Genomic DNA, 19261 nt, shown 5'->3' with positions numbered 1-19261 from the left:
AAGAAGGGCATCTGGCATAAAAATGTCTGCCATACCACCTTCATAACTCAGTGGAGGCTGACTCGCTGTGGTGACCCCTCTGTGGACTCCATGTGCCTAAAGGTGAACAACAATATTTATGTTTTAGTGATCATTTAGAAATGTATCTCTTGAATATTTATAATCATCAAGTTTGTTATATGCAACTATTTCATTTTTTTTTTACTTTTGAAAGCAGTTTATACAAGTTCCTTTTGAAATAAAATACAACCCGTGTCAAAGAAGATCCTCCTGTAGCAGATTCACTTGAAATAAAAATGTAAGAAACTTATTCTGATAATAACTAGCTGTGACAGTAGATTAAATTGTTTACCATGATTTTGATGTGTGGATTATGGAAGAGTGGTAAAACACACCAATCCATCCTAATGTAGTGTAATTTCAACAGTGATGGAAGAACAAACAAACATGAAATCTGAACATTAAAAACAAAAACTTATTTAAAAGTAAAGCAGCATGCCGCATTGTATGGCTTGCAGGTGCTATCCGCCCTGCACTCACACCCCACTCTCTTTCCATCCCTGCTCTCCCCCACCCCAAAGCACACCCTTTCTGTGAGCCCTTATTGGCTAAGCAGTGGCTTCATGCCACTTGTTACAACATGGACCAAAAAGGAGATGTGTGATGTAGGCCCTGTAAGGCTTAAACTAAAAAACAAAACAAAACAGTGGCCTGTTGTTGGATAAGTTGCAGTTTCTGTGTGTAATATTTGGGTGACATCTGGCCTTGATAGGGTTTGCTTTAGGCCCACATCCGGCTACAGGAGCAGGCCACCTAAGTGCCGTCATGTGGGCCCAGTATGGGCCAGAACTGGAATATTCACTGGTCTTTTTTTGGCCCAGTCACGGTTGTGGGTAAGATGTGGCTGACATCTGGCCTTGCTGTGGTGTGCATTAGTCCCAGATTTAGCAGTCAAATGTTGGGTCAAATATGTGCAAGAACAAAAACAAATGGTGACCCTTTGATGGGCTACTTGTGATCTCTGTGGGTAATATTTGAACAGAATTTTTAGCAACATTTTTTTGTTTCCCACGGCCAATTTCCTAATACAGTTATATCATATGTTATTATCGTTTTGTTCAGCTTGAGCCAGGGAATCATGTTTTGGATTTTCATGACATTCCGATAAAAAAGAGTTTGCTAAGATCACAACAGTTGTGAACTCGCCACACGCCTGCTGTTCGAAATCTACAAATTCTAATTCCAACATTTTTTCCACAGTAGTTTCTGAATGATGCTCAAGAAGTTAGGAGACAATCAATGAAAATCACCAGGACGAGTTTTCATTTATAGCTAAAGATTTTTTTTTAAGTTCCAGATGGCGGCCTCTTCCCCAGGTCAAAGGTCAAGACGTAACCCTTGTGCTATCCTAGGCACTTTAACATTAGGAGTTGGGTCATCTAGACCCACTAGACAGTGCTCTGAACAATTTTTCTTCAATCATTTGTGATCTTCACTGGTGTCCATGGATTACATGAAATCTTTTCACCTTTATCCACCTTTGTCATGGTAGGGAGAACACGTCAAAGTTAGGGTGGGGTCATCTAAGATAGCGCAAGGGTTAAGCTGGCGGCATGTGTAAGAAATTTTGTGAAGATTAAACAAACTAGTTTCCTTTTCCTATATTGGGGGAATATGAGTGTGATAGCTCTACACCAAAATGTCCTAATAGGCAAAAGTTCATGTCAAACATGAAGGTAGACTGTTGGGGATGAACCTCTGTTGCTGTATAGGTACTAAATATTGCTGAACAAGCTGGAGTAAAGAATACGTTTAGTTCAGATCATGCCACACTTTCATTTTTACATAGTTCTGATTACAGAGCTGTAGATTTGCTGTAAGTCCTCCCCTGTACATCCCAAACGTTTCCAAGGTCCTCATTCTTTTTTCAAAAAGTCCATTTTTATTATTTGTTTTCTATCAACTCTCACCACATGTGATGTCCTGAATTGACAGAAGAGCCTTTGCTAAAAAATTAAACCTACTGCTTTTTATGAAAACGAACAAGCTGAGGGATTACTTTTCTCAGCACCTCACCCGTGAACTCTGTGTAGCCTGTGTATTATCAGAAAATAAATAGCTTTATTAATAACAGGGCCAACTGCATAGTGTTAGTTATGATAATTCGAACATTTCCACAATATTTCTTATTTTGAAGACATTTAGATAAAAATATTGTCCCTTACAAACGGGAGCCTGTCAAATTTTCAATCACTGTTCTTTTCTTTGTGCGCCTATCTTTCTGGAAAAAAACTGAAGTCATTTGAGATCAGCCTTAAAAATAAAATAGACTGGAGTAAAAAAATTAGGAATTGCAGTTCCTTCAGGTTTCTTTGGACAACAGGTTAGTAAACTTTGTTTTTTACAGCATTTTTCACTAGTTTAGAAATCACAAAGTTCACAACAGTAGAGTAGAAATAGATAGTTCAAAGCATTGAAATTTGAAACGGAAGATTTAATAAATCAATAAAAGGAAACCCAATATAAAGTAGACAATCTTACAGAAGTTGGACAAAACCAGACTCAAACAGATAAAAATAAATCAACTAAATACTTGCCTTAATAAAAAAGCAATCCTTGACTTTCGAAGGTCTTGACTGAATCAATCAGGCAGAAGGACAAAATAGAAGGAGCTGCTTCCATGTTTGTAGAATTGCTTTTTATTTTAGTTTATTTTAGAATAATGTAATGATGTCTCCTTCATTGTCCTTGGATTTAAAAGAAAAAACATTTGTTCCCATCAGAGGATGATTGGATGATTCATAACCATAGTTGTCTCAAGAGACTCTTTGTGAATGATATTATATGAAATATTGTCTTTAACATGATTACATGTGTTTCATGACATATTATATAACTTCCTGATGTTCACAAATAGGCAGTACTATACTGTTTATTTTCAAATAGAAAAATTTTTACAGGATTTTTGCTTTAAAGAAAAAAGTCTTACATTCATAATTTGAAGCAACAAATGATCAGCTTTTCATCAAACTTTTTTGGCAAGTGTTAAAGCCAATAAATGCCTTTTCATTGCACTCTGTTTTAAAAAAAAGTTATTTTTTCCGTTTTAAAGGACTTTTATCAAGTCCAGCCCCACAAAAGCTGTGTGTAAGTCTTTGAGCGAGTCCATATGTTTCTTCTGAGGGCTTTTAAAGTCACTATAAAAGCTAAAATCTGCACCACTCTAAGCAATTCATTAAGGATACTTTCCCTGCATGTTCAGACATCATTTCCTTATCTTTTGAATCTTTCTGTCTTTTTATTTTAACATCTGTTGATATTTAATTCTATTCGTCCCTTGACTTGTTTTTTCTAAACATCGTATTTACATCGCTGTACTAAATTATTCAAACTTCTTCCATCCTTTAATCTTACCAGGTCTCATATTTGCCTTCATTGATTTTTGCTAGACATTTTTAAATCAAGAAATGTCAAACTTTAATTTTTTTTTAGACTTCCTTTTGATTTCTCCACGCAGCTTTCCTGGAACTCTTGTCGCCTTGAAGGCTGTCCTTTTCTCATTAGGGTCGTCTTCAGATTATTGGTGACTGCGGGTTTGGCCATCCTGGGCTTTAATGCCATCAATTATTTAATATGAAGCTCCACAGGGGAGTCAGGATGTTGATTGTTTTACAAGGTTTGACATTTGAATCATTTGGCCTTTCTGTAACAGTGCCAGTTAATGCATACGAACTACTGGTAATTAAAGTTTGGCAGTGGTTATCTAAATGGTTAATGGGTAAGGGGATTTCCAAACTTACAATTATGAATGAAATTTGAACCTCACCCTGTTTAAATGAAAAAGAAAGTACAACTTTAATAAGATAATTTAATAATGGCTCCTTTTTGTGTGTCAAACTCCTCACAGGAATGTCAATAAGCCTGGAAGTCTTTAGGAACACTTGAGAAATGATTAGTAATTCTTTGTTCGGCTCACTGTTGATACTCTCAGTGTCCTTCATACGCGCTCTATCGCCCATCTAATGGAAGCTGTCTTTTAAAAGGGCAGTTGACAAATGGTTTGTGCTACAAACCCATCAAAGTCCCTTCAGAACCACCTCACAAGGGTCAGGCTAAACTGAAGGCTTGCAGGCAGTGTTTGTACCTGCAACCTTCGTCAAAAATAGAAATTTTTCACAACATAAAATTCATTTATGGTTTGAAAGTGAAAGAGAAATGTGTTTCAAGTGGTTCTAGGAGGAGGTTTATTCATCAAACATTGAGAACTAGACCAGTTGAGGGGGGAGGCAGCAAAAAGGTTATTCAAGGTCCGTCAGTCCATGTTCTCTTTGGGTATCATGTAGATCAATGTTTTTCAACTAGAGTGCCGTCATACACAAATGTACCGTGGTTAAATTGTCATGTGTGTCCTGGGAATTAATTAAATTTCACCTGATTGTCTAAAACATCCAAACAGGCCCATGTTTCACACTGAGTTGGTAGAAATTTATAAGATCATCAAAATATTGTTATCTTAATATTCAATAGACTTTGATAAAAATGACTGTATATGGTCAATCCAGACTACAGAGTTTCTTTTTTTTTGTGGACATTTGCGGCTATGATTTTTATCAAGAAAAAAGTGTCCCTAAGCTTAAAACACTTATCTGGAGACCAGCTCATTTGAAAACGATAAAACCATTTCTCCAATAATGCTGCAGAAAGTGCATAATTGGCTTTCTGGGAGGGTCAAAGTGGATTGGCGAGTGGAAGCTGGTGTAGACCAAGCAAGCAAACTCTAGTCCCACATGGAAACATGGAACTCAGTTTATTTGGAATTGAACCAACTATCCACCAATTTAAAGAATGGAAGTGAAGCACGTGGAGAAAGTGATGAGCGCCGGACATGAATCTGAAGAACCATTAAACAAAAACAGCTGTTTTTTCACTGTTTTCTGGAAAGATTAGGGATTGTGAAGAGTTGTAGGTGTTTATCATTTTATGTTCGATGGCATTTGGTACCATCTAGGTTTTAGTCTTATCTAATAGCTAATTTCTCCTCAACCAACAGGTGTACCTGTGTAATGGCGTCCAATCCAACAGTTGACTGTGAAAATTATAATGTGAATCCAAACTAAGCCAAATATAGGTGTGACATCTCTTAGCTAACAGTCCACTTAGTGTCCGTGTCGGAACAACCCCCAACTAATCAATTAACTAAATATTAAACAGCTTTGACTTTTAGCCATGGCTCCCATTTCCCCCCATTCTGCATGTTTTTTATGCTAGCATGCCTAAACACACTTGATTTATCCTCTGTAAATTCCTGCTTTAGATTTTCCTCTGCTTTGGGATGTTTAGTGAAAGCTATCAGGCCCGTGTTTGCCTTTTACAATGTTTAACAGATGCTTTTGTATCTGTGCTCACAACAATAAGTTATACCAAAGTGATTGCATTTCTGATGTGTGTGGAAAAGCTTTGCCTTTTCATTTTTCCCACTTGTTTCCCCTCGGCCACTTTCTTCTCCTTGTCACTATCTGCATCACACATGCAGACGAGTACTCTTTCATCCCTTTGTGAAGTCAGCAGTGGGAGCTGACAGATCTCACCCTGAGGGGTTATCCATAAGCTCACATTGTATCACTTCCCACAAGTGCCGCTTTGCGCAGAAAACACACCATTGCAAATACAGGGAGAAAAAAAAGCTTTTTCTCTGTTCAGATTTGATACAAACAGAAACTCTTTAAGTGTCTTAAATGAATCAATTGTGAATATTAGTTATTTTTCCATTGCGGGAATACTGCTGTGTCTTAAATGTCTTGTCTGAGTATAAAAGTATGTTGTTTTTATTTGGGGTCTGGCTTTGACAATGGATTTGACCTGTTCGTTCTCTAACCCAGTGTTTTTCAACCAGTGTGCCGCGGCACACTAGTGTGCCGTGGGAGATGGTCAAGTGTGCCGTGGAGAAATTGCCCTCATTAATCATTCACTGATCTAAAAACATTTCCCATCTCCAGGATATCAGCTCTTTGTTCATCCAAACAGGCCCTGATAAAACACTGAGTAGTTAGGAATATGAAAGATCTTAAAATTACTTTTTCTTTGTGTTTATTTAATTCTATTAAAGACATTTTGATAAGGATTACGTTACCGCGATTTACCTGCAGCTATGACAGTTTGCGGAAAAGTCCCGTCCCTTTAACTGTCTCCACCAATCATTCTTGAAGGCTTAATCACATGTCATCAGTCTGACCAATCAGAAGTGCTTAAAGTCTTCACTTCCTTGTTCTTAATTCTGCTGATAAAGTCGCTCAGTTCTAACAAAAATACCGGCTAAAGCTCTTCTTTAGCGGTGTAGCTTTCCACAGAGTCCGGTGTCAGACTGTGAAACAAGTGGACAATACAATAAATCTCAGAGACGCCAGTCTTTCTGCAAGTTTTCGGCACTTTTCACACTACATCTCCCATGATGCATTGGCCTAAAGAGCCAGTGTCCCAGCGCACAATGAGTTGTCCTTGCGAAACGCCTTGAAACCCCAACAAACAAACAGTTTCTAAATTTTTCTAATTTAACCTTCATTTCATCTCTTAGAAAAAACAGCCGCAACTTCCTGCTTTTCCGGCCACAATTATCACAAAAATACACGTGAGATTGCGGGCGGGGGGGGGGGGGGGGGGGGGGGGGGGGGCTGTCGATCAATACAGACCATGAATTTCTGTTTTTTTTTTTTTTTTTGGATGCTGGTGTGCCGTGGGATTTTTGTCAAGGTTAAAGTGTGCCGTGGCTCAAAAAAGGTTGAAAAACAGCTCTAACCTATGGAGTCCGACTCCAAACATATTTTGATCTATTTTTATAGCGACACTAGAGGAGGCAAAATCAACAAACCTGTGTTGTTTTTTTGGACACATTTTCTGCAGAGTGGCAGGAGTTTATCGGAAATTTGCCTTTGAGGTGTGGGTGGGACTGTTTTCGTAGAGTAAACCTGCCCCCACTTTCCATTTTGTCTTTGCTTATGCTGTCTCCTGCTAGTTTACAGACCCTCAGATACCCATCTTAATATTACCAATGCAATAAAAAGGGCGAGAAATATTGGAGGTATTCAGCCACACAATCTTGAGCCAGATACCAACTCGGAAGAGGAAGCAAAGAAGTTCGTGTGGATCTAGTCGTCTACAAGTGGATGCAAGCAGAGCAGGGAGCATGGGACCTGCAGATTGTGGTTTCTACATCACAACTACCGGTACAAACTTTTTAAAACTGGATTTTAATCTTAATTTTCTTCATATATATGCCCATCATGTGAAAAACACCAAAGACACAATTTTCATCTGAGTGGTTCTTTAACCATAAGAATATGCACGTATGTGGGCGTTTCCGTCTTCCGCCTTCATCCCTCTCGCATCCCACTGAAGTGTTGAAAGTCTCTATGACCGATGTTGGGCTCTACGTACAAAACCCGTGGCCATTGAATGCGGATTGATAGTTAAACCAGGTCAAGCTTTGACCAATCAGGGACTCGGATTTGGTAGTGACATATGGATGGGGTCCTTTTTAATTCACGTAAATAAATTACACCAAGTTTTTCATACATATGAATAGAGCTGTGAAAGAAATAACCTGGAGCAAGATACGTACCGCTTCAACATTTTGCACCAAGTCTCTTCCAATTGTAGGTGGCAGACATGTACTAGTAAACAGTGGAAAAATTAAAATAAGAAAAAGCCCCTCCCTGCTTGTCCAGTGTGAACACCACAGGCTGAACACATTCTGAAGGCCAAGTCCCCATCTCTGGTGTCAGCAGATCTGGACTGATAGGATAGTTCTTGATTTTTCACTGTTGTCTCGTATCACCCTTCTCCAGATTCCTCTGGCAGTCCTCACAATCCCAGCGTGTTCAGTTCAGCTCCTCCTGGAAGAGTTGTGTAAAATGATAGACAGTCATTGGTGACATTCTAATTCAGCTGCAGCGACAGATCAAAGTGCTGCAGCACAGTGAGTGAAATTGAACTTCAGCTGGCTGTGACAAGCTCGAAATGAGGGAAGGTTCTGTCCTGTCTGGTCACATTTTAAGCTCAGCTTCTTGAATGATTCAACAAACGGGGTATGAAAACGATGAGGAAAAAGTTCAAATACGGAGTGACAAATTCTTGGTTGAGGAATTTCTATCAGAAGGGGTGGGGGGTGGAGGTGAGAGGTGTTATTCAAATGTGGAGCTTAAGTCTTTGAACGTTCTGTGCAAGCTAGTTCTGTTCTGAGTAGATTTCTCACTTGTTCCTTTTCAGGTTTCATTCCTCTGCCTGGTGTGAATTAGAATTCACTACCATGTTTGCCTAATTTTAGGTTTAGAGGATTTCACATCAAATCTCTTCAGTTTTGCAAATCCAAAGCAAAAGTAGCAAATTTTCTGAGTTTCCTTAAGATTACATTTCCTCAAAATTTCCTCTTTTTTGGGGGGTGTTGAGACACAAAGCTCACCCTGAAACCCCCAGAACTACATACTGTTGCTATGTTGGACTGTTGCTATGGAGAAGTCTTTCACCGTCTCCTTGAGATGGACAGTTGGATGCTCGCCACAGGGAGGAGCCCTTTCCCTCTCACTCCGTCTGACATCTTTATCTGTGATGCTTCCTGAAGAGTCCAGCCTGAGGGAGTCAGTGGGGGTTCCTCCTTCAAAGTGATCAAAATAAAACTGTGACTCACTTCCGCTCACATGGAAGGAAACTGACCAAATCCAGGCAACTACAAAACTGTACAAGTGAGTACTACTGGGGCGGAGATTGTCAGGGGGGCTTCTGTAAGTTTCGTTAATTTTGTTGTATCACTACTGTTGACTTGATAGTTTGAATCTACATCTGATTTCATAATTCACATTGTCTTGAACAAAAAAATTTAAACAGGGGTGTCAAACTTATTTTAACCAAGGGCCACATCAGCATAGTGGCTGTCCTCAAAGGGCCAAATATAACTTATACATGTAACTAAATGTAATCAAAAATAAATGTAACTATTCCTTAATGTTAAAAAACTAATTATTTACAGTTGCATAGAAAACATGTTTGCTTGTCACTCTAGCATAAATCCTTTTACATTTTGTCCGCTTATTAAAACCCACATAACACCATTAATAAAGGATCAAATTGTCCAAGTGAATAAAGAAAAATAACAAAACTGAGCTAGACAGAACATGTATTACACGTGTCATATTTTGTCTGCATGCACTCATAAGACCTGCAAACACTGAATAATTACAGCAGCTACACATAAATAATATTTAATCAACTAAAGAAAATTTTTATTTTAAGAAATAAAAAACTTTAATGCTCTCGCGGGCCACATAAAATGACATGGTGGGCCGCATTTGGCCCCCGGGCCTTGAGTTTGACACGTTTCCTAGACCTAGAAGGTACTGCTCTGCGCCCCTTCAATTACTTCTGCTATGGCAGCTTTTGGGAGACCTGATTCAGCACAATGGTGCTTAAAGTTTCACCTCTGATCCAGTCTTTCCACCACAGCATCACCCCACTTTCTGCCCATAGAGTAGTAACATTTTACATGTACACCAAACGGGGTTGGTCTACAGATTTTGACATATTTCTGCTACTACCAACATTTTCGTTTTTCAGCAGTGCTGGTTATTTCAGATCATTTAATGAAGCGTACCATACAGACTGGCTACACAAAAACACAACAATGCAATGCAACACGTTGGCCTACAAACATGCCAACAGATGATAAAATGAAGGAAAATGAATATGGACAGCATCATCAAGATGGAAGCTTGAAATGACAACAAGTTAGTGCTAAAAAACTGCTAAAAAGATGAAGGGCAGATTCAGAATTCTCAGCATGATGTTGATGTTCTGCATACATTAGAGCAAACGTGGTTCCCAATGTTTACCTAAATAGCATCAGTCAATTTTGTATAATATCTAAACAGACCCAAACCAACAATTTCACCCTTATGTTCTGAGATTAAAAACTACTTCTGTTTAACCAAAACAAGATACCGGTAATTAATACCCGTTTTTGAAAGAGATTTGAATGAAAGGTGGTGTCAATGCCAACTGGTGATTTTCTGAAATCTGTGCACTTTGTGTCCCACAGGTTTACTTCAAAAAATTTCCAATTAAATTAAAACACAAAATGAATTTTAAAACAAGAAAAGGAAAAATCAGTTTATCACTGCATTATTGCATATAAAAATGTATTTTTATTTAGAATAATTAAAAAGGTTGCGGAGGCATAGAGGTCAGCCATTTGAGTATGTCCCCACTGACCAAAGCTACTTTTTCATTAAATATAAAACAAATAAACAAACATTTTTGCAAATGCAGAATTCTGCTTTAACCTAAATACAAGTAATATGAGGAAAGTACCAGTACATGAATTGTCAGGCTCGACGCGTGGATGCAAAAGCAGGAACACAGAGGTAAGTTGAATCAAAGTTTTTCTTTCTTAAATCTCGGAGCAGAGACTCGAAGCAAAAAGAATGCAAACGATCCTGTGACCGGCACTGGGTTGAAGGAACTTAAATACACAGCAAAGATGAACAACAGGTGCGTGAACAGGTGCAATTCATAAACAGAAGTAAAGGTGGAGGCAACACAAACGGGACCGGAAACCCCACAACCAATCTAGAATGCGAAACAAACTAACCCGCCCTGCCCCTGAACCTCACATGAATCAATTAAAAAATGGCACAATTTTATCACATCTTTCATTTTTTAACCCCATAAAAGCTAATCAATCATACCCTTTTTATTAATAATGGTTTAATCCAACGTCTTAAGCACCTAGGAACTGTTCATGCAGGGTGAAGACCAAATGAAGCAATCATTACAGCAGTAGCTGTTAGTTGAGGCCTGATACTGGAGAACAACATGCTTGCAGCCCACCGAGGACTGTTTAGTGGTGCACCTCGACTGTGTTGTGCTCAAAGATCAATAAAGATATTTTTAGAAAAGTTGAGATATTGCTGAAGTCTGCCAGTGGCTTTGGATATTGTTTCTTCCGTAATCTTGTCAAACAAGCTTAAAATGTTTGCACAATAGACTTTTGTGCAAACTTGAATTTAAAAAACAAAATTACAACCCCAACCCTTAATAAAATTCATGGTGTGGATGTATACACACTTTACATTAGTTATATCTTGAAACAAAGCAGCAGAATGTTGAAGAACTGTAATTCATCTGATATAAATAGAATTTTTCAGAAGCTGCTGATCCTCTGAAAGACTTATAAATGTTTGCAGAGACTGGTTAGAAAAGAAGCCTGCCCAGTATTGTTGGCAACTGTTGTCATCCCATTCTGGCCTAAGTTGCAGCCATGTTTTATGGGAACTTCCAGCAAGATGATATTTTATACTACAGAGCCTGAATCCTCTCAAATGAACTTCTTCACCTCTAAGCTATTGTGTCAGTCTGGACCTAAATCTCAGAGGAATAGTTCCATCACATAGGTAAATCTACATCACGAAGAGCTAAACTAGTTTTGGGGTCAAAACAACTAACCTGGTTCCAGTAAGGTGTGTTTCAGTCTTCCACATTCAAAACTCTCGCATTTACACGTAGCTATTTAAGTTTTAACAACTGTTTTCGGGTTTTTACGTACAAAAACATGTAGCCATTAAACCAGGTTTACTTTGATCAATCAGAGACTCTGGTTTGGTAGTCGTGGATTTGCTTCTGCCCTGCGACAGACTGGCGACCAGTCCAGGGTATCCCTTGCCTACGCCCAAGTGGCCGGGATAGGCTCCGGCAACCCCGTGACCCCGAAAGGGAATAAACGGTCAAGAAGATGGATGGATGGATGGATTTTGCTTATTTGGTGAACCCAGCCACCGCGTAGTGCCTGACAATGTCTCCATTAGTTTTTCAAATAAAGATAAACCATTCTTCTGACTTGAATATAATCCATATCCACTGGATGCAAGCAATGATCCATCCTTTCCATTTTGTGTTCAAATTGCGAGATTTGCACCGCTTTGACATTTCACACGAAGCCTCTTCCAACTTTAGGAGGCGGACGCAGGGTTGTAAACGGTGGAAAAAGAAAAAACCCTCCCTGTTTGGACACCTTTTTGAACATGCGTTTTGTCCGATGTGTATCATGCCACAGAAAGGTGACCAAAGCTGCAACTTCATTGATAAAAAACTCACAAACACAAGACACTGAGCGGTGGAGGAGGTCTAAATAGGAGATAGTAAAGTTATTTTTTTCTTTTCCCAGCCAGCTCAGCAGTAACAAGAACTGCCTCCTGCTGACTTACAGTTACTAATGATACAATATATTTTCAGTGCTGTATTTTTAATTTAGCTTATGTGAGCATATATTTCTGATTTTTTTCTCTTATATTCAGTAAACAGTTGTAACACCTGGTGCCATGTTCATAAATCTTGTGTAAATATACACCCTTTACTATACATGCTAGTATTTCATAAAGGGAGAACAGAGTGAGCAGATGTGTTCATATTTAATCAAACTTACAGTTTTTATGGCATTTTAGGTTTGATATTGTAGAGACAAAATGGAAAAATGAGAATTTGTGAGATTCATTTCGCCACTTCAGATTTATTAACTTATATTAAACTATGGACGTATGAGAAACTGAAGCCTTGCATTGCATTCATTTGGCATAATGGCTTCACTGGTTGTATTGAAAATTCTTTCTTTTAGCATGACTGCAAATGTGAACCTTTTTTGTGTGTGCAACCATCAACAGTTACTGGATCAATAAACCTGGGTCTTACTTGTAAAAAGCTTCTCTGCATTTTTTTGTGTTAATAGAACTCTCCATTTCTTCTTCCTTTTTAGTTCCTTTGTTTAGCAGGACAGGAAATTTGTCTTTTACTTTCTAGATAAAAAATACTGTTATTTCCCTGACATTTTGATGAATGCAGCTACATCATATTCAGGAAAATTGTGCTTTTCCTGTGCTGTTGATATTATCATGTGTGTATAGTCGTTGAGCCAACCAGGCTTTAATGTGTCAATGAACAAGGAAATGTCTGCGCCCATTATCCTAAAATGACATTTACTCCCCCTCTTGGGAGTCCAATAGTTTTACTAATCATTTTATAGTTGAAGCTTATTAAATGGCTTTGTTAACCGAGCTAAAAAAATGAACATTTAAACATGCCATGCTTTTATGCATGGACATTTTCGCACATTAAAATCACTCTTTTAATTCGTTTGGATTATTGATCTTATCGTACTTGTATTTGTTGCGAGTTACACTGGGACCTGAATCTTAACACAACACCTTAATGTGAGTTGGTTCTATCATATTTGAAGATTTTCATTATTTATGTATTTGTCAATGAAAAAGTCAGAGTTCTTGATCACTTTTGGAGCCAGAGGTGCTGCTGATGCTCTTTGTAAATGTGTGTTTCAGAAAAATGTGCCAGAATACAAAATAGTCCTGGTAAGAGTTCCAACCACCTCTGCATAAAGTGGACATCTCAGTGTAGTAAAACATAACACCCCTATTGGTCCCTGACTTTATTTATTTGTTAGAAGTAAACATTTTCTCAATTTCTCCTATTGATCTTTTCTCTGACCAAATAGCGAAAATCTCCTGGTTACACATCTTTCAGTTTCCATCCATTTCTTTAGCATTTTTGGTCTCTGTTCAAGGTTTTTTTTTTTTAAATTGTTTTCATGTCTTCAGGAACACACTAACACGGCCCGGGATCGTAACACCCTCTGATTTGGTTTTCCCCTTTAGCACTTTACATTTAATTTTTTCTTTACAATCAATTTACAATCAGTTTTGATGTTCAATAGCTAAACTTGTTCTTATCAATCCTTTCTTGGCCTAACATTTTTTTATAGGCCAGTCCTGGTATCCGGAGTAATTTCCTCCCATAATAACTAGAAACTATAAAGAAATAAACTAAAACTACTTAAATCAACACATGTAAAATGGAGTTTGATAAAATGCTAACTCTGGTTATGAATTAAAGTGAAGTTTGTATGAAATCCACCTTCTACAATGATGTAAAACTGTAGGTGGATGTGGTTAATCCAGGCTCAGGATTGGATTTTGGCAGCGGAGTTGTACACTGCCGCTAAGCAAAATCCTCATTTCTATGCACAACCAACCAAACATGGCAGCCAGAACCATATGTTTGATTTATGAGTTTTGGGACCACATGTTTTTGGGGATCATTGTTAGTTCTCACAATGCATCATGCAAGAACCTGCGATATTCATGAACCACAGTAATTATTAATTTCCCTGGACTTGAAAGCACATGCACCACACAAAACGGAAGGGATGGTACATGTAAGCTAAATAGTTCACAAAACGTCTTGGCAAAACTGACTGTTTTAAACTCTTTTTATTTTTAAAACCATTTAAACAAGGACCAAAGTTCAGGGTGAATGCAGGACAGGTGGATGGAAAACAAAAATCTTTAAACTTTAACCCTTGTGCTATCCTATGACCCCACCCTTACATTGATGGGTTCTCCCTACCATGACAAAGGTGGATAAAGGTGGAAAGATTTCATGTAATCCATGGACACCAGTGAAGATCACAAATCTTATGGGGTCTTGATGACCCAACTCCCAATGTTAAAGTGCCTAGGATAGCACAAGGGTGAAAACACAAAAAAGGTATTTCTGAAATTAAAGCATTTCCAACAGGCAAAACGGTTGATAAAAACAAAAAGTTCAAACCTAAACTTGAATGTGGACTTTAAGACAGGAAAGAAACAAGTGATCTTAAATTTTATGCACATTAAGCAAGTGTATTACTTTTTTTTTAAAAACTTTTATTATTATTTTTAAGAGAAAATAACAGTAATAGAAGCAGTGATCACATCACTTCCAACCACAAGCACATATAAGGAAAAACCTGACACGGCCTTCAAATTCACGTTACCAAACTAAAATACTAAAACAGAACTGTTTTTAATTTAAAAACAAAAACAAACATAGTATTGAAAAGTCTAGAAAAACCCAACAATCACTTTTTTTGAATGTGCACAATATGCACATCCATCTTTGCAAAAGTAAAACGCAGACACACTGCAGATGATGTCATGAAATGGGCGGCCCCCACAAGGAGCGAAAGGCGGGGCCTCAGAGATCGAGACTTGCTTCTGGATAGCAAAATTAACTGGCTAAAAGTAACTCATTTCTTTTAAAAAATCGTTCTTTAGTGTGTCAAACTTAATGTATCATCATATATATGGATATACTTATGCTTATATACTGATGATGAAGGATATATGGATATACTTTACTCTGAAAGGCTTAAGAATAGACCCTTTAAAGGTGTTTGGCCTCTTCCAGATGGGGAATTTCCATCATACTGGCATATGATTCATCTTAAAAAGTCTGTTTGCCTTTGATTAATGCATTCAGAAATGAATGGCAGTGTGGATGTGAGTCTGATTGCACGGTCAAAGGGAAAACAAACAAGGCTATGCATTTTACACAATTATCAGGCAGCATATACCTCTGAAGAATAATACCTGTACATGTTTTTATGCAGTTTGAAATCTCCACAACATATTGTTGAGATACAGACACTGGAGATTTTCCTTTTTTTCCTCTTTGCTCTTCATCTCTTCTGGCATGAGCACAGAATTTTGGTAAGGCAAGCAGACAAAAGCTTAAATGCTTGTCTTTGAAAGTGTGTATGCCTGTTTGTAACAGAATGAAAAAAGTAGAGACCTGTTTGCTGGTAGGTCCACTTAGGGAGATGCAAGGCCAAAGGGCATCCATTCAGAAGGTGTTATGGAGCGGTCTTTTCCCACAGCTAAACGACAAGGAGAAGCAGGGGTACCTCTAAAGCAGAATAAGGGGAGTGTTTCCTTTTAGTGAAAACAAAACACTCTTAAGAGAAGAAGGGCCTGCTGTTTCTTTGACCTTTTTCACTATTTCCTCCTAATTTTCTGCCACAGTTTAAAGTTCAGAGACTATTAACAAGCTTGTTTTATAAAATGATCATTTTTACTAGAAAACCACGATTTTAAAACACTATCATGCTTGACAACACATTATGTCATCATTGCTGCTTGCTCATATCCTTAGTTTTATTATTTAATATGTGTATTCCTATTCATAAAAAGCATAGTTACAAAAAAGCAAAACTCAGAGTAAATGATATGTGGATCTCTTGTGTATTCATAGAATGTGTTGCTTAAAGCCCTGAATTAAGACTCTTATGATATTCATTTGTTTCTGTTGTTTATTTAAAGAAGAAACAAGAAACAAAGCAAGTACTGTTCACACAAAGCACATGTTCACACAAAATTTCTGCCAGTGAAGTCTGTTTAACATACCTGAAGTGGATCTCCACTGTAGCTGCAAATGTGCCAAATTATCTTTCAGCATGATTAAAGTCCTTGACTTGAATGCCTCAGAATAAGAACTAAAACAGCAGGTAAAACATTTTTCAGTGCCTGTCTCAGTTTGTAAGTTTTTCTTTTAAAGTCTCAGCTCAATCATCTTTTGATCTATTGTAAAATTGTTCCCAGTAGTCTTTTAATTATGATTTTGCTACTTTTTGGCCAAAATAAAAAAATGTGTCGTTATCTAGGACATGGTTTCTGCAGAGCGGCAGGAGTTCATTAGAAATTCGCCTCTGAGTTATGGGCGGGACTATTAGCATCGAGCAAACCCGGCTTCCCTTCCCGTCACCCATAACTGAAACCGATACTGCACTCGGTCTTCCATTAGCTTACAGCCCCTCACAACCCCAACCTAAACATTAGCAGACTTTTCTTGTGTCTTGTGGCGGGAATAGCATTGTGTTAAAATTTGGAAGAGAGAGGATGATTGTTAAGAGGGGAGATAAAGTATTATCTTTCAAAACTCAGAGGTTGGGTACCAAGCCAAACATTTCTGGTTGAATGGTTTATTCACAGTCAAGTTGCATCCTTGTTCTTTTCAACCTATTTGACCTTTTTTACTCATTTTACTGTCATTTACTTGTCAAAAACCTCTTAATCCCTTTTGGAGTCAGGGGGTTGTTGGAGCCTATCCCAGCCACTGCTGGGTGAAGGCACGTACACCCTGGACAGGTCACCAGTCCATTGGAGACCCATGTTGCATCAGAAACTCCATCTTCATATTTATTTGTGGCTTTTCTTCCTGTGCTGTCATGACTTCATCATGCATCTGTTTCCAGTGCCACCATTATTTTTATATACCTGCTCACAATTACTAGTTAAGTTTTATCAACACATTAAATTAGGAGGTGTTGACTAAACAAAATAAATACAGCCGTTGCAGGACAATGGAGAAAAAGTGGTTGCTGAGTCAGAATGGCCCACTATTGAAAGTTAACAAAACACCATTTCCTCTGCGTGTTTGAGAGAGGCTCTGTATAATACTTGTTGCTACTGCCGAGGTCACAACATTTTATGTAGCTGAGACAGGAGGCTTGACCTTGGCGTATTCACTGAGGATCTCATTGGATGGCTGCTGATGAGAAACAGATGATTTTGACCCACAGGCGAGTTGCCATGGAGGATTTGTCAACATGTCATGGTGGGTTTCATGTTTTTCAGAGAGAGTAAATGGAACAGAAATAGATGAAAGCAGCAGGGAGAGATGAGAAATTCTCCACAGTAGTTGTTGCTGAACTCTAACAAAGTTTGAATACAGAGGTGCTGCCACTGTGTGATGTAATGAGTTTTGCATGTGATGGTTTCAGGTAAATAAATGCTTTGCAAGAGACATATGCACATAATGGGGGAGGGACTGCTGTCTTTGTAGGAACAGCTTCTCTACCTGTTATTTTTCCTATTAGGTTTTTTCAAGAGTACAAACAGAAAGGAACAAAGGAAACTTTTGACACATCTTTGAAACAAAACGTTGCTTAAAAAGACATTCAAACATTTTTCCTAGCTAGTCTAGTTTCAATTAAATTCCTTCAATTATCTTTTTACATTCCAATTATTTTACCTTGACTTTTTGATTAAGTTGTAAACATGTTCCTCTGTTCAGCTGTTGACCATGCTGCAGAATCTATGTTCTGTTCCAATTGTTTCTCCCCTTGACCTAAGAAATACATATGATTACACCTGAATTCCTTCCACAGTCCAAAAACATGCTTGACTGATTCATTGGTATCTCTAAATTGTCCCTTAAGGCCATGCCACACAGCCACTACCTGGACCTTTGGTGCAGTTTCAACAAGGAAGATCTCTTCTTCAGGGATGCTGGGTTTGCTTGATCACTGGGTTTGATTTATCACTCACACGTCACTGAATTGGTCTTTATTCTGAGCCAACAGCTAAAGTGTTTACTTTCCAGCCAATCAATCAAAGTCCTGCCTTTAAATTAACTGAAGTTTGGTCTTGAGAAAAATTGTGGTCTTTACTTGAAATTTTCATAGATATATTACGAATGAACCATGTTAAAACTCCGAAAGAAGTACGAACAAACCACGGAAAGAACACATAAATCAGCATTGAACTTGAAACCTGGGTGGATCATTGCACTGTTTATATCCAATTAATTAGTTATTCATGTGTCAATTATGTAATTTTAACGTGATAACACAATGTAAAAGTTATGCATTGGTGGTACATTCATGAAAAGTCCATTAGGCGTATGTGGAACGGTTGTGGAAAGCCACAAATTTGCATATGCATCTAGCAAAAATCATGCACAATTAAGCTAGAATTTACGTAATGATTGCGTATAAACTACGTAAAATAAGCATAAACTGTGTAATTCTCAACTGACCAAAGATTTTGAACACCTCAAGACTGAATTCACTTTAAGACCCGCTGGCCGAAACCCTCAACAGACATCTGTACACATGAACGAATGACAAACACAGGAAGCATTACATATATCATGCATGTATCAAGAAAGACTGACAATTCATACGTGTGGAAAATGCACAAAATGCATGTAGTGGCTATGTGACACTGCCTTTAAGTGTGAATGAGAGTGTGCGGGATTGTTTATGTTTGTGTGTCCAGAGTTTATGCCTCATTCGCCCAACAATCGTTGGGTAGGATCCAGCGATTGTTGGGATGAATACATGGGGCTGGACAGTGGTGTAGAGTTAGGCACTCTCGACTCACAGCTGGAAGGCCTTGATTCAAATCCTGGCTGGGTCCTTTCTGTGAGGAGTTTGCATGTTCTACACATACATACACATTTTTTTATGTGCACTCCGGCTTCCTACCACATTCCAAGAATATGCTTCATTAGTAAATGGTATCTCTAAATCCTCACTAGGTGTGCATGTGAGTGTGTAGGTGTGGTTCTGTGACCCTGCAACACACTGCCAACCTGTTCAGGGTGTACC

This window comes from Oryzias latipes, assembly GCF_053564925.1.
Source record: "Oryzias latipes strain Hd-rR chromosome 1 unlocalized genomic scaffold, Olatipes_Hd-rR_3.1 chr1_Y".
In the NCBI taxonomy this organism is placed as follows: Eukaryota; Metazoa; Chordata; class Actinopteri; order Beloniformes; family Adrianichthyidae; genus Oryzias; species Oryzias latipes.
Note: the sequence above shows the minus strand (reverse complement) of the source record.